Here is a 16085-nt window from a genome sequence, read left to right on the forward strand (position 1 = left end):
AGCATGTAATTAACTTTGCTCAAATTGTGTATGCAAACAATAGTTATACAGGTTTGTCACATGATTTACATTAGAATTCTTAATAACTGGTTCATATTTATGACGGTTGCAGTGTCCTGGGGTCATATGAACATTTTTTGCAACCTTCTGACAAGCAAAGTCAGTAGAGAAGACAGATTCACTTAATGACCATGTTACTCATTTAACAACCACAGTGATTCATTTAACAAATTTGGTAAGAAAAGTCACAAAATGAGATAAAACTCACTTAACAGATTTCTCACTTAGCAACATAAATTCTGGGCTCAATTGTGGTTTTAAGTCAAGGACTACCTATACACAATTGATGTTTTTAAATGTTTTCTAAATGTGATATTATTATGGCATTTGAATGGTTTTTAAACATGCATAGATTTTGTGAAGCCCCAAATTTAACTGAAAACAATCACATCCATAGTGAGGAGGAAAAACAATCAGATTTTCTATTATGCTGAAAAAATAGAATCGTGTAATTCCAAGTTATGCAATGAGAGTTCAGGGAGCACATCAGAAGCAGCTCTTACTGAAGTTCAACTTGACCATATAGAGAAAATATTGTGCCAAAGATAGTTTTAGCATCTAATCTCATAGCAATTACTTAGAAGAATTACCACTGGAGGACATTTGACTGCTGCCACTTTACACAGGGACTTTTGCTTAATTTTGGAAACAGGAGAAGATAATCCTGTAGCATTATATTTGATTTATAATGTATTCAAGCATTATGAAATGAAGAAAACTGTATTCCAGATGACAAAAATTATAGTTTTAATCATCCTTGCTACAGTGCAGTTTTAACTATGTTCATTCAGATGGAAATTCCACTGTGTTCATCTGGGATTCAGAGTACAGTCCTGTACATGTTTACTAAGTGGTTCGTCCGATTTGTCTGCTTGCAGAGATGCTTTGGACAGCAGGCATTATGTAGTTTTGTAGGATTTTTTTTATTCCTTAACAATTTTTCTTCTTTCTGAAAAAAAAATGGCAGAAGTGTTGAGATCAGTCATGAGAAAGACAAATATTGATTTGCATTTTCTCATGTTTATAACAATATGCATGTGCCTAAATAATAGCTGAAAACTCACCAGAATCTCTGTCTATATAGTTTTCTTCCTGCCTCCTGCAGATGTACACTGGAAGAAAGCTATTTTGCTTTAGAGAATTGCTGTAGCCCACTGGATGAATAGGCGGCTTTCTGTTTTTGCAGTTGTCTTCTTTTTGTTACCTAAAATAGTCTGGGGATGCCCTCCCTGGAAACATTTGCTCCCATCTCTTTTCACAGTAGCATATATGCATGACTGATCTTCCATAGCCCCTCGCGGCAAGGAGAATATGTCATATATGCTTATTTCAAGGCAGTTTGCCTCCAAAGCAAACTACATTTTGCAAACAGAAAGGCACAGACCTAGGCTCATCTATCCTGTTAGTTATACTTCTCCAGGAGGAAAAGGAGAGAAAAACACGGTTATTCCTTGTGTGGAATTACAGCTAAATGTTTGAGGTTTTATCTTTGTCTAAACAGTTTGCTATAACATCAAAATATGGACACGTTATCTTATGTATTAAAATTTTGATTTTTTTAATGTCTGAATGAAACGAGAATTGATTTTTCTCTTTCTTTGATCCTGTTGTGTCCCAGTTCTATGGAATGCAGAGAAGAAATTGAGAAATGCATTTATCAGAATTACAGAGTTGGAAGGGACTTTGGAGATCTTCTAGTCCAACCCCCCTCAAGAAGGAAACCCTATACACTTTCAGACAAATGGTTGTCTAATATTTTTTTTTAAAAAAATCCGGTGTTGGAACAGTCACAATTTCTGGGGGCAAGTCATTCCACTTATCAATTGTTCTAACTGTCAGGAAATTTCTCCTTAGTTCTAGGTTCTAACTTCTCTGCTTGATTAGTTTCCATCCATTGCTTATTGTTTTGCCTTCAGGCTTTGGAGAAGAGGTTGATCTCTGTTCTTTGTGGCAGTCTCTTAGATATTGGAATACTACTATCATGTGATGCTAGTCATTTTTTTTATTAAACTAGTCATACCCAATTCCTGCAACTATATGTTTTAGCCTCCAGTCCCCTAATCATATTTGTTGCTCTTGTCTGCACTCTTTTTAGAGTCTCAACAATTGTTTTTATATTACGACAGCCAAAACTGGATGCAATATTCCAAGTGCGGTCTTATGAAGATCTGGAAGCCATCTTTTGCATTAAGGGGTCTTCACGTGATCACTTCACGTGATCTTGATTCTATCCTTCTGTAAATCCAGTCTAGGACTGCCTAAGCTTTTTTGGCAGATGCAGCACACTGCAGTGACCCTGGCAGGCACATGTGCATAGGAGGCAAGCCAAAACAGGCAGTGGGACAGAGTAAGCGCATCCAGCTGTCTACATCATGTGCCTCCTCCCATCTTTGCCTGCTGCTTGGACAGCTAGCCCAGTGATAGTAGCAGGCTCTGGAGCTGCAGTGTGCACCAATTGAGGGGCCGGCAGGCTATGGCTGCATCCAGAAACCCTCACCCTCCACACATAAAGAACAATGAGTTCTCTGCACACAAAGTTTCCAGCTGCAGCTGACCCAGCCCCTGCCTTGCCTCACCTCATCCCACAGGGACAAGCCTCCCACCCACCGCCCTACCAACCAGAGACCTTGGATTCCTTCCTCAATCCTGTTGGGCTGCCACCACCACCACCTACATGAGCAATGTGAAGCTGGCTCTGTCCATGCCCAGTTGACCCTGGCCATACCCCTCCCCCTGGTCCCCAGAGGCCAACCACAATGCTGATCTGGCCTTCAATGAAATAAAGTTTGACACCCCTGATCTAAATCGTTGATGAAGATATTGAAGAAGAGTATTGGGCCTCAGGCAGAGCCACTGCATACGTCCTCCATATCCATGTAGTTCTATTAAGAACTACACATTGAATGTGCTTGGTCAGCCAGTTATAAATCCTTCTGTTGGTGATGCTGTCCTACCAATATTTTTCTATCATATGAATTAGTACGTTGTTTTATCAACTTTATCTACTTTATCAAATGCCTTACTGAAGTCCAAGTAAATTATACCCACAGCATTTCACTGGTCCAATAATTTTCCCATTTTGTCAAAGAACATAAGAAGATTTATCTGGCATAATTTGTTTTTGACAAACCCATGTTGTCTTCTGGTTATGACTTAGTTTGCCTCTAGGTGTTTGCAGATTCATTGCTTGATTATCTTTTCCAGAAGATAATCTGAAAAAGATAATCAAGCAATGGAAATGTATTGATGTCAGCTATGTCTATAGTTTCCTTGATCCATTCCCTCCCCCTTTTTTGAAGAAAAAAGTAAAAAGTCTCAGTATTGTTTCAGTGGTAGAAAAGATTTTATGCATAAAGTTACATCTGTTTCAGGGGTGGGTTGCTCCCGGTTCTAACCGGTTTGGCAGAAGGAGTTCCTAAAATTGACTGTGTCGTTGAGAACCCGTTCATGCAGTGGGACAGTACTGGAATGCCTGCCCCTGCCCCCTCGCTTGCTCCCCTGCCCGTCCAGTCGCTGCTTGCTCACTTGCTCGCTTGCTCACTTGCTCGCTTGCTCCCTCCCCCACCCATCCTCAACATGCTTCCCCAGCCGCCGCTCACTGATTGGCTGGCTCACCAATCGCCCCGCCTGCCTCTAAGAGTCCTATTTAAACCCACTTACCTTTTTCCTGTTTGGCTCTCGCATCGTCACTTGCCTTCCCTGCTGCTATTGCTGCTTGCCTCCCTCAGGTAAGTAAGCTGCAACTAAGCGTGGGATGGGGGGTGGCAGCGGCAGGCCAGATGGAGCATCCTGCTGCGGTCCTGCACTATAAGTTAGTCCAGTGATCTTTTGTGGCCTTGCAAGGATCCTGGGCTCGCTTATAGCACAGGGCCGCAGGGCCACAGGGCCACCAGTAAGCAAGGGGGAACAGTGGCAGGAGCTTACGCAGCACAGCTGGCAACTTTGACAAGTTTAGGGACCTTGCAAGGCCTTTGCAAGGACCCCGGACTTGCCTAGGAGGCCTGGCCACTAGTAAGCATGGGTGCGGGGATGGGAATAGTGGCAGGAGCTCACGCAGCACAGCTGGCATCTTTGGCAAATTCGGGAACCTCGCAATGCCTTTGCAAGGTCCCCGGACTTGCTTAGGAGGCCTGGCCACCAGTAAGCATGGGCACAGGGGTGGGGACAGCAGCAGGAGCTTGTGCTGCACGGCTGGCATTTTTGGCAAATTCGGGGACCTCGCAAGGCCTTTACAAGGACCCCGGACTTGCCTAGGAGGCCTGGACGGCAACAAAGCATGGGGGTGGCAGGTGATAGCTTGTGTGGCATGGCTGGCCTCCTAGGACCTCCCCGGACTTGCCTAGGAGGCCTGGCCACAACTAAGGGCAGGGGCAGTGGGAAGCCAGTTAGAGCAGCCTCTGTGCTCTGTGCGAATCCAGGGATTCCTTGCAGCCTTCGTTCCAGCAGATCCCCAAGCTCACCTAGATGGTAGGACCGCCTGGCGCTCAGCTGAGCCTTTCTTGCCAACCCCCCAGTCCCCAGCCTCACCTGGCTGGCTAAGCCTGCCAGGCCAGCTTACCTGCTGCCTGGTTGCCTGCCTGCTCCCTGCATCCATCACATTGGAGAGCTGCTGATTCTGCCTGCTGGTAAGTGACTCAGGTTTTTTTCCTTTATGCTTTTAATGTTTTTTTAAAGGATATTTTATTTATTGTTTATAAATTCTTTTTAATGGCTTTTAGGGAGGAAATGGCATTTTTAACTATTGTTTATAGAGTATGTTTTTTAAATGGTATTTAAGGATTTTTTAATTATTTGTAGAATATATTAAAAAAAATATTTTTAGGAATTTTATTTATTTATTGTTTATATAATTTTTAATGGCTTTTAGAGAGGGAATGGTATTTTTAATTATTGTTTACAGAGTATGTTTTTAAATGGTTTTAAAGGATTTTTTATTATTTTAGAATATCTTTTAAATATATTTTAAGGGAATTTTTATTTATTTATTGTTTATAGAATATGTTTATTACAAGAAATGTTATTGCTTTTTGCAAATGGTTTATTTGTGATGCAATATGTTGCTTTTAAGTGTGCAGGTTGGTGCATGGTTTATGTGTCTCAAATTGGCTGCTTTTCTATGGGCAGGCCAGGTTGGTGCAAGGCAGCTTTTCAAGATTTTGTGTGTTTCTGTGTGATACCTGTTTGTTTAGGTATTTGTGAGGTGGTTTCTAGTTCTGATAGCTTCCTGGCATGTCCTTTATAATTCCCCACAATGCCTTGATGGTTTTTATTCCAGTGGCTTTGTCTTTCCTGTCCTTAGGGTTAGGGAAAAAAACTGGTTTCATCTGCAGTCTTTTGGGGGGAAATTGTTATTTTTGGGTGTTTTCCTGGTGCTGTCATAGTTTGTCTGTGTGTGTGTGTGTGTGTGTGTGTGTGTGTATGTGTGTGTGTGTGTGTAATGTCCCGCAGTTATCTACACATTAATAATGATCAAGTACTAATATTTCCTTATACATTTTAGTGACCTTTCCTTACATAATTAGTGTTTTCTTTCATACTTTTAGATTTCTAATTTCTGTTTCTGTAGTTAGCAATTAATAAAACAAATCCCATGTGAAAAAATATTTGAAGCCTTCTTGATTTTAATTGTCGATGTATTCATTCCTGCACATTCTAATATTTATTCATTTTCATATCTTTGTTTTTCCACTGTTGTGCAAATACAATTCCAGCAGCTGTTAACATGTGTAAAATTAAATATGTATTGTATTCCCTTTGAAATGCCCAACCAAATATTACTGGTTTTAAATGAATATTTTGCTTTACCATTGCTTCTAACCATGACACCACTAATTCTTGAATAGCTACTTGGTCTGTCCTAAGTACTGAACCTAATTCATATATTCCTGTTTTTTTGAACTGAGGAATAAATTTCAGAAAAAGAAATCTGTATTGCTCTGTGAATCGACCTATGACATTCATTCTTGATCTAATTTCTTAGATGAAAAACTATATCTTTCCTGTTTGTTGGGAGACATCCTTCCTGAAAAGACTGTACATTGTTGGGCGAAAATAGAGGTCCCTTTTGTTACCTGTAGTGTAGTCCTCAGCTTACAACCACAATCAAGTCCATTATTGTTTTATTTCTTTTGCAGTTAGTATTATTTAACAGGATGAAGAGGCAACAGAGTATGACTACTAGGACAGTCATCGTTCCTATGTAAGTAGCTGTTTTATTGCTTTGTGTGCTGGTTTCATCCTTAATGTGGTAATGCATGCAATTAAAGTCTTCCTTTCTGTGTCTCTTTGTGCAGGCCATTCATTGGAGCAAGGTGGTCAGTCGGTGATGTTGAAGACGCACAAAAGGACAGTCATCTTCCTTTTCTATTATTTTGTGTGCTTGTTTCATCCTAATGCAGTGCATGCAATTGAAGAGTTCATTTCTTTGTCTCTTCTTTGTGCAGGCCATTAATTGGAGTCAGTGATATTGAAGACTGGCAAGGACAGCCATCTTCCTTCTGTAAGTAGCTCTTTTATTGTTTTGTGTACTTATTTTAATCTTATTTAAGTAGTAAGTGCGCACAATTAGTAAATTTCCTTTTTTATATCTTCTTTTTGTAGATCATCCATTGAGGCAAAGAATTTAGTGACATTGTCTTGGCCACTCCTACCTGGTCATATGACTGCCAAGCCACTCCCACTCAGTCACATGGCTGACAAGCCACTCCCACCCAGTCACATGGCCAGCAATCCACTCCCACGTAGCAGGCCACACCTACAGAAGAAGTTCTAAAAAAATTTGAAACCCACCACTAACCTGTTTCCAAGTGTGCATTTTAGTGGGAGATCCAGATTCAAGTCTTTTCTTAGCCTTACAAGCTCCCTACATCATCTGGGCTAGCAGCTATCAATCTTGCCCATGCAACACATTGTTGTGAATATAAAATTGTACGAGGGAATGTTCTGTATCCTGCCTTGCCAGAAAAGAGAGAGAGAATATTGAATAAATCATATTCTACTTTTCTGTTTTGGCAAGCATTTCCATAACAAATAAATCACTGCTACCACTGGCTCCAAATTTAAATCATAAAACATGGAATCATAGAGTGGAAAGGGTCATTTAGATCATTCTTTTTTTTAAAAAAATTTGTTCACTGAAAAAATTAAAAATTAAAGCACTTCAGATAGAAGGCTGGCTAGTCTTCATTTGAACAATCTTATGAAATTGTGCTTATGGGTCTCTTTAATCTCTTTTATCTGTTGGCCATCTACCTATGACACCCTTCTTTTTGTAAGGTGCACTCTCTAGATACAATGATTACAAAATTTATCTTAACTTTGGAAACATTTTTGGATTAAGTTTATGATCAAGAAATAATTCACAGGAACATTTCTTACATTTCTTAAATCTAAATTGGTAGGCTGAATTTAGATTTATTGAAATGGCCCAGTAGAGTGCTTTGGAGCTTTGTGGTGGTGAGTTTGTATATTTTATAGATATGTATAGATAAAATTCATTTTTCAGAGATGAGACTTTTAAACCTTTTTTTTTTTAAAAAAAGAATAGTGTCTGTTATGGCCCAGCAGGAGCCGTTGGAGCTGCCACCAGACTCCAACAGTGAGGGGCCCTATGAGTCGGCTCTGGAGGATGTGGAGGACCCTGGACAGGGTTCCGACTCTGAGCAGGGTGCAGAGAAGCTGGTTGGCCACCAGGAGGCGCCTGAGCCTTGGACCAGTGGGGAGGAGACAAGGGAGTGTGAGCCTGAGGTCAGCAGTGAGTTGTTCCTGGATGCCTGGCACCAAAGAGCTAATAGGCGTCAGGAACAGTTGCGCAAGTACAGGAGGTAATTGCACTCAGCTGGTGGTCATTAGGCTCCTCTCCAGACTATAAAAAGACTGCTTGTGCACACGCCCCTCTTGCAGAAGTCAATGCAGGAACTAATGTCGGAGAACATTATTGTGAGCTTGGCAGGCTGGATTGCTGCCAAGCCGTATCTGTGCTGGATTGCTTCCCAAGCTTGTCTGTGCTGGTTTGCTGCCAAGGACCTGTCTGTCTGTTAATTAAATGCCGTAACTTATCTTTGGCTAGGAGTGTGTGTTGGTGTGGGACGAGGGGGGTCAGAACAAGTGTCTATATAATAATTCAAATGCTTATACTAAATAGCAATTAAAATATCATATCACCAGCAAATAAAGCTGTTCTCTGTCTTCAAGTGAGAGCCATTGTTCAATTTCTTAGCAGGGAAACAATTTTAAAGTAGGTTTTAAAATTCCCATTTCTGATTATATTTCAGGAAGACAGGCATAGACCGTCTATGGGAATACCATTCTATTCCAATGCTTCCTTCCTCCTATTCTCCTTCTTGCATTCCTGAGATTTTATTTTGTTTCTTAAAGAAACAAGATATTATAAGATAACTTTCCCCAAGGGAATCTAAAGTATTGTGCTGTTTTAGTTACTAAAGTTTGAATTGAGAACATCCAGGATCATTTGGGTATTTTGTGTCTTGACAGAAGCACTCAAGTTATTGTCTCCATTTCTTTTCTGTTCTTTTATTCATATATATACTTACATATACAAGTACATGTTTACTTTTCTTCTGTAATGTTTTCATCATATACTAAATAATAATAATAATAATAATAATACATATACACACATGGAAACATACAAATATACAATCATTATATTGACATGCTAAGCTGTGTTGATTGTGAAGATATCATTAATTCTGCTGTACTTTTGTTTTGTTCTCATTCCATTAATTCCTCATTTTTTATATTTGTTTTGCACTAATCATCATTCATTCTGTTTATAATATCAAATGATCTCACTTACCTTTCTTATCATATTTGGCAACAAATGCTTTTATAATACATTGTATAATTAAAGTCATTTTATCATACACTTTATCAATGAACAAATAATAAACATTTTTATTATTTTCCCAAACTTTATTCATTGTATACCTTGTATTGTTTTGAAAAGAATGATGGATATTTTTCTATGCATATGAGAATGACCCTGTTGAAGGACATGTCCATGGATGGATGGATGAGAAGGAGGAGTGTAGCATTCAATACTGTTTAAGCTAGTCACTCAACTCTGACAACAAGTTCCCAGAACCACACATTACTGATATTATGAGATGTAGTCCCTTGGTCCAAAGCAAAGGCACACAGTGAAGATTAACTAGCAGAACTTCATAAATCTGAGAAGATAACTAGAAAGAAATAGGAATGCTAACAAGAGAGTAGATTGTGCAACTCCCATGTAGTGTTTTTCATATGGCACTGGGTGAAAATCCAATATCACCTATTTATTGCACACTTTTCTTGGAAAAAATGATGAAAATAACTGTTCAAAACTCAGCTATGACCTGCATGAATGTTGCTTTGCCATATCTTGGACCTAGTTATGTTGTATCTTGCTTCTCTTATGGGCTTGTTGTTTGCTTATTTTGTGGTCTTGCTTGATGCTTGACCTGTTTGATCATGAGTGCCATCTAATCCCAAGATACTTCTTTTTCAAAACTGCTTATTCTTTACTCACTGTGAAACTGCCTGAGCCTACTTATCTCTGGTTGTGGCATATTGATCATGTAATTTACATTCTGGCAGTCAGCCAAGCCTGCACAGAAAACTGAATCTGATCTAGTAATGGAGCCTCTTAGTTTGAGATGAAATCTTTTCCTTCCTTCTTTCCTTCCTTCTTTCCTTCCTTTCTTCCTTCCTTCCTTCCTTCCTTCCTTCCTTCTTACCTCTTTCTTTCTCTCTCTCTCTCTCTTTCTCCTTCTTTTGATCTGTTAAAGCATCTTACAATTTGTTCTTCATTATTGTAATTATTATACTTCATTCTGATCTTTCTCCATTAATACTCCAATCATATATCTCTAGATGAATTTAATTCTATGCCAGTAGCAACTTCTGTTCTGGATAATTAATCAGCAGATGTCTATCCTTGTACAAGTTATTTCTCCTGTCCACTATCAAAATCACAGATCTGAACAATAATAATTCCCAGCAACTGTCTAGCAATATTGATACAGCTAGCTTCTTTTATATACTATTTTGAAGATAAACTTTCTGCATTTCCAATGGGCCTTTTCTTAAACCAGCATCAGCCACAGAAATGATACCATAGTTCTACATCCAGAACTTCCAAAGGAAATGATCAATAGAAGCTTCTAAAAAACTATTTCACAAACATGAACCTAAACAATAAAAAATAATTATAATGACTAATTTGTATTATCCCACTAACAGGTTCAAAAAATGTGATCTGGTTTTAATAAAATTATAAGCCTAATATTTCAAGTATCAGCTTTTATTTTAACATTGTAACATGGTTTCAAAAATGGGATTTGGAAGTATTATTTAGCTCCTACTTAAGGTTAATAGATTATGTATTGGTTTTAATGTTTTAACTGCTTTACTTACAAGCTGAAAATGAAAACAAGTTCCCCGAGATCCCTGCCCCTTAAATATCCAGACATTTCCACAAATATTTCCAATGAATCATAAACTTTGAAGGTGGAGAGGATCATTTAGGTCCCTGGACATCTCTCTCTGTTATTTTTCCATCATTGCTATTACAATAGAAAAAGCTTGCCTTAAAAGATTCCCATAGCAGCTTTGTCAGCCTTTGAGGAGACTAACATAAGTCAAATTTAAAGTAATTGAATTGAATGAGGCCTATTCAGACCTCAGTGTAGGAATAGAAATCAAGACAGGGTGATTGGAGAATCTGTTATCTCTCTGGGTAATTAAGTCCACTTTTAAAATGTTCTAATTGTTAGTATGTATGTATACTTACTGTATACATACTACATATGTTAGTATCGGAGGTGGGTTGCTACTGGTTCACACTGGTTTGGGTGAACCGGTAGCGGCAATTGCAACTGGGTCGCCAAACCAGTAGGGATGGCAGGTTGGCCACACCCCTGAACCAATTCCCCGGTTGCCATGCCGTTGCCTGTATGTTTTTTTTTGTCATTTTATAATGTTCTGCGCACGCGGAGAACAAATTACAGGTAACTGTGCATGTGCAAGCAATGCACAGCAGGGATGTGCGCGAGTGAAGTGAGCGAAGTGAGCGCAAAGCAAACCGGCAGTAACACCAGCAGCAACTCACCCCTGATTAGTATGTATTGTAATTATAATTGTATTATTAGGTACAATCATTAATCATAAAATCCTGTAACTGAAATTCACTTTGTCTGTTTCTTCTATTCTGGAATGATAAGATCAGATCTCAACTGCCTTCTATATAACAACTTTTGAGGTAGTGGAAGAATGTTATTGTATCCTCAGTAATCTTTTTTCAAGGCTAACTACATTCTTATATCCATCCAATCTTTCTTCATATAACTTTATAGCCACTGATTATCTTAAACTTTCTTTGAAACTGTGCCAGGTTTCTAAATTTTTAAGGTGTAGTTACCAGGAATTAGATTCAGTTTTTGTGGTGGTTATCTGACGAAAACAGAATAAAGTGAAAAGACAACTTCCCATCATTTGGAAACTGTTCTTTGGTGCAGCCTAAAATTGTTTCTGCCATGTTTTGTAGTTTTATTTCTGTTTCATATTTGCAGTCAAATATTATTTCTTGAATTGAATTCAACTTGATTTGGCCAAGTGTGATTAGACACACAAGAAATTTGTCTTTGGTATCGAAGCACTCGGTGTACATGCAAAGCAATAGAATCATCATCATATCAATAAATGGATGGACTAAATAAAGTAATAAGGAAGATAAATAATAATGTTACAGCCACACTACATAGATAAATATACATAGACCAAGGATGTCAAACTTGCAGGATCACGTTGCTATCACGTGATGTGCAATGTTTTTCCCCCTTCATGGAACTGGGGTGGGCGTGGCCTGCACATGACACATCTGGCTTGCAGGCTGCCAATTTGACACCCCTGACATAGTCATTAAACAGCACTGTGAGAATTAAGTGCTCAGCAGAGTGAGAGAACAAGGGAAAAATTGTCCCTATGTCTAGTTACAGGTAATCCGTGACTTACGACCACAATTGAGCCCAAAATTTCTGTTGCTAAGTGAAACATTTAAGTGCCCCATTTTACAACCTTTCTTGCCACAGTTGTTAAGTGAATCACTGTAGTTGTTATATTAGTCAAACTTCCCCATTGAATTTGCTTATCAGATGATCACAAAACATGACTCCGAGACACTGTAACCGTCATAAATATGAGTCAATTGCCAAGTGTAGGAATTTGGATCACATGACCCTGGGGATGCTGCAATGGTCATAAGTGTGAAAGATGGTCATAAGTTACATTTTTCAGTGCCGTTGTAACTTTGAAAAGTCACTAAAGAATTGTGAATCAAGGACTACCTGTATTTTGGCACGCAATGCTCTATAGTGCTGTCCTGAGGAGAAGAGTTGAAACTGCTTATGTCCAGAATGTGAGGAATCTGCAGATATCTTGTTAGCCCTCCTTCTGACCCATGCAATATATAGACCTTCTATGGAGAGCAGGCTGGTTGCAATTCTTCCTCTCTCTTCAAATATGATAACAAGTGAGTTACCTACTTGCATGTTTGATTTAGTCTCTTAAGTGAAAAACTGCACACTTGCTTTTATTGCATTTTATTCCTTTACTTTCACTCTGTTTTTATGACCTTTTATCTCTTTTGGTTTCTTGTCATTTAACCAAGGAAATACAAAATATTAAACTAAGGTTTTAAATTTCAGTATTAGTACCTTGTATATTTTCCAAGCTGATAATATAGAAAAATAAGAGTGAGGATTAAGATATGGATTAATTCAGTTGTGGGCCTTGGTTCATCAAGAAAAGCAATTCAAATGAGCACTTTGAAGGTCAATTTTAACATTACAAAGCACAACCTGCAAGAAGTATCATGAAGAAGATTTGTATAAAAGAAATTGATCACAAAATATTTATGCTGGGAAATAATCATACTGGCTTGGATGGAAGACATTTGTCCAGCATGACTAAACTTGAATTATCATTTTAATAGGTAATTTCTTCCACCAGGCTGACTTTTTAAGAAAAAAAACCCACTGCTAATATTTACTTTTCCAATATGTGTTAGAGATTCTGCACCTAGATGTTCAAGTACAGTACCACATTTTTCTTGTTTTCGGCCAAGGTCTTATAACTTTATAATCAAACAATTTTTCTCTTTCCATTTAAAATTTATCACAAAAGGAGCTTTGTAAAAAATAAGCTTCCAGATATTTGGCTGGATATTTGCATAGATTGCAGAAGTATGTTGCAAATATAAATATATCTACTTGCATGTGGCCCCATATATACAAACTATACTTATTTATATAAAATTTGATAATCATACATTATTTGGTTTCTCATACATATGTGTTCATGTCACACACACACACACACACAAACACATAAACACCATATTGATATAACCTAAGGGAGAGGAAAAAAATAAAGATTAAATATAAAGTGGCATAAAGAATCCAAATTCTGAATAGGTCTCCAGTCAAGATTTTCAACAAAAGTTTTTTTATTCAAATAATAAAACACACTAATTTCTTCGAGTCATTTTATAGGTAATGGTGAATAGATTCCACTTATTTTGCAATTAAAACATGCAACATCACCTTTTTTTTGTCCTCAAGCACTTATAAAAAGTAGATTCCTAAACAAATACAGCCTAATTTTAGTCAAAAGAGAATGTATGTACAGTATGTATGTATGTATGTATGTATGTATGTATGTATGTATGTAATGTAATGTATATATGTAGCAGTGGTGGGTTCCAGCAGCCGCTACTGCAGGTTCGCTCAGGGACATGCCATGTGCACGCGCTTGATGCGTGCTATGCACGCATGCACAGTACAACAAAAACTGTTCTGCACATGCACAGAAGCCAAAAACAAGATGGGAGTGCCTAGTGTACTGCTGGGAGAACCGGTTTGGGGGTGTGGCAGGCATGTGTCGCTGTCAGTTCCAGTGACCCATGCTGCCAAGCAACTACCAGTTTGGCCGAACCGGGCTGAACCAATAGGAACCCACCACTGTATGTAGGTATGTAGGCATGTAGGGAGGGAGGGAGGTAAAAAGGAAGGAAGGAAGGAAGGAAGGAAGGAAGGAAGGAAGGAAGGAAGGAAGGAAGGAAGGAAGGATTTCTCATGCTCCCTACCAGCTTTCCACAAGAAAATTCCAAGGGGAAATCTAATAGGAAGTTGGAAGTCTGTCCTGCTTCTACCATTTCCCACCCACCCACCCCACCCATGGTTATGTGTTTCTCTATTCAAGTAAGAAAATATCCCTGAAACAATAACACAGTAGCTTATAGGCTGTCTACTTTCTTATAAAAGAGAATTAGAGATAAGTCTCGCCTATCACTCCAACAAAATTAATGTGACACTGCAATTTTTAGACAATGACAAGAAAAGTCTTTTTATATGTGGAATCTGAATGACTGAAAGAATGAATGTAAGAATGTAAAATGCTTATGTTGCTGAAACAGAGGCATTGGTTCTTTCCTGGTATTGTTAGGTAGCGTTCATTGATTTTGTTCTGCCATTGTGAAGTTTATAGCATAAGATCAACAACTTGTAATGCTCCCAAATAATCTCTCAATCTCCTTTTCAAACCCCACAACAACAATCACTCTGTACCACCTCTTATCAAATAAATTGAACTGTTTAAAATGTTTGATAGTTTTAATGTTCCAAAAGCTCATTAACAACATTGTCATATCTTGCCCACATCTTAACGAAAGGCTCTCAATCATGAAAGTGTCACATTTCCTGCCTCCCTTTAAAAAGTTAGGGTTCAAAGGGGCTCCAGTGTAGATGCTGGGAAGAAAAAGCAAATCAGTTTTCAAAGCTCTTTTGAAGACACAGAGTGAAGGAACATATAATATTCCTTATAGTTGCTTTTGCAATGACTCTCTTTTATGGCTACTATTCATAAGCTTTCATGGTAGACTTTGGAACTGGGCCTTTCATAGCAATCTCTCCAGATCAATCTCCTAACGAAAAAGCACACAAACTCAATATCAGACCAACCCATGCATTTTGTAAGAAAGAGATGGATTCATCCAGAATACCAAGTATAGCATAAAGAAAAGCATACCTAATACATGTAGAATTTTCTCATTGATCTCATTTGAACATACTTATGTATCCAAATTTCTGTCCAATATGCTTGAAAATATTTAAGCCTTACCAACATAAATGCTCCTCTTTATGGAACAGAAAGAATGGAGTAAAGATAATTAGATATAGCAAAAGCTCTGCTATATTGGCTTTTATGTACAAAGTTGAGATTTGGGTCCATTGTTCTGCATATCCAACTCAAGGACTCGCTGTTTGACTTTTACTATGACTTTCTCTGGTCCAGTCATTCAAAGAGATTGTGCTAAGTGTCCGCTGTGAGATCAATTTGAGGTTATACTTTTTCCCTAGAAGGAAGTAAATTTGTAGGAAAGAGTTTGACAGAAACAAAAGCCCATCCCAGAAATATAGCTTTAGATCCTGTTTTAAGGACAAATTTGCATGCAGACCTCCACAGTAATAGTAGTCCAGTCTCAATCAAAGAAGTGCATTTATTATAGTTGATGGAAACAAAATTTATACATTTTGCTAGCTACAAATTTGTTGTCTAAGATCAGAGAGTGGAGCTTCAATTTAAAGGGTACATATACTATATTGAGTATTGAATCAATATAAAGATTATTGAGTGCTAATATATTTATATTATACTATATTACCAAGTAATGTAGGATAATGATTGATCAAAGTTTGAGCAGCCAGTTTTGATCTGTAGACTGGAAAGTTGCCAGCATTGACTGTTTATATCTTTTATATCTTTATGCCCCTTTCACTGAATTATTCTAGTAACTTGATAAATTAGAATGAATTGACCAAATTTTAGAACTGAAAATGCTTCCATAGTGTTTTGCATACCATGTCTGATTGCTATATTGCTTGAACAATCAGAAATCGGGAAGAAGGATGTTCTTGGTTACCATTATCTAGCCTGCAATTATATGGATGATCAATAGATGGCAC

The 16085-nt window shown here is 38.1% G+C and overlaps 1 long non-coding RNA gene across 2 annotated transcripts in view; it reads left to right on the forward strand.

Moving 5' to 3' along the window:
• Positions 1-16085, forward strand: part of LOC148044102 (uncharacterized) — a 53278-nt gene that overhangs the window by 26226 nt on the left and 10967 nt on the right. Inside the window, exon 1 of one of the 2 annotated variants that reach the window (XR_015697746.1) lies at positions 6212-6559. The exons of the other annotated variant lie outside the window; for it this stretch is intronic. This is a non-coding gene — a long non-coding RNA (uncharacterized LOC148044102). Of the gene's footprint in view, positions 1-6211; positions 6560-16085 lie in introns of those variants that run through there. 2 annotated transcript variants of the gene reach the window in all.

This window comes from Thamnophis sirtalis, unplaced genomic scaffold (assembly GCF_051295495.1).
Source record: "Thamnophis sirtalis isolate CommonGarterSnake01/CBP01778 unplaced genomic scaffold, rThaSir2_p1.2 scaffold_9, whole genome shotgun sequence".
NCBI classification, from domain to species: domain Eukaryota; kingdom Metazoa; phylum Chordata; class Lepidosauria; order Squamata; family Natricidae; genus Thamnophis; species Thamnophis sirtalis.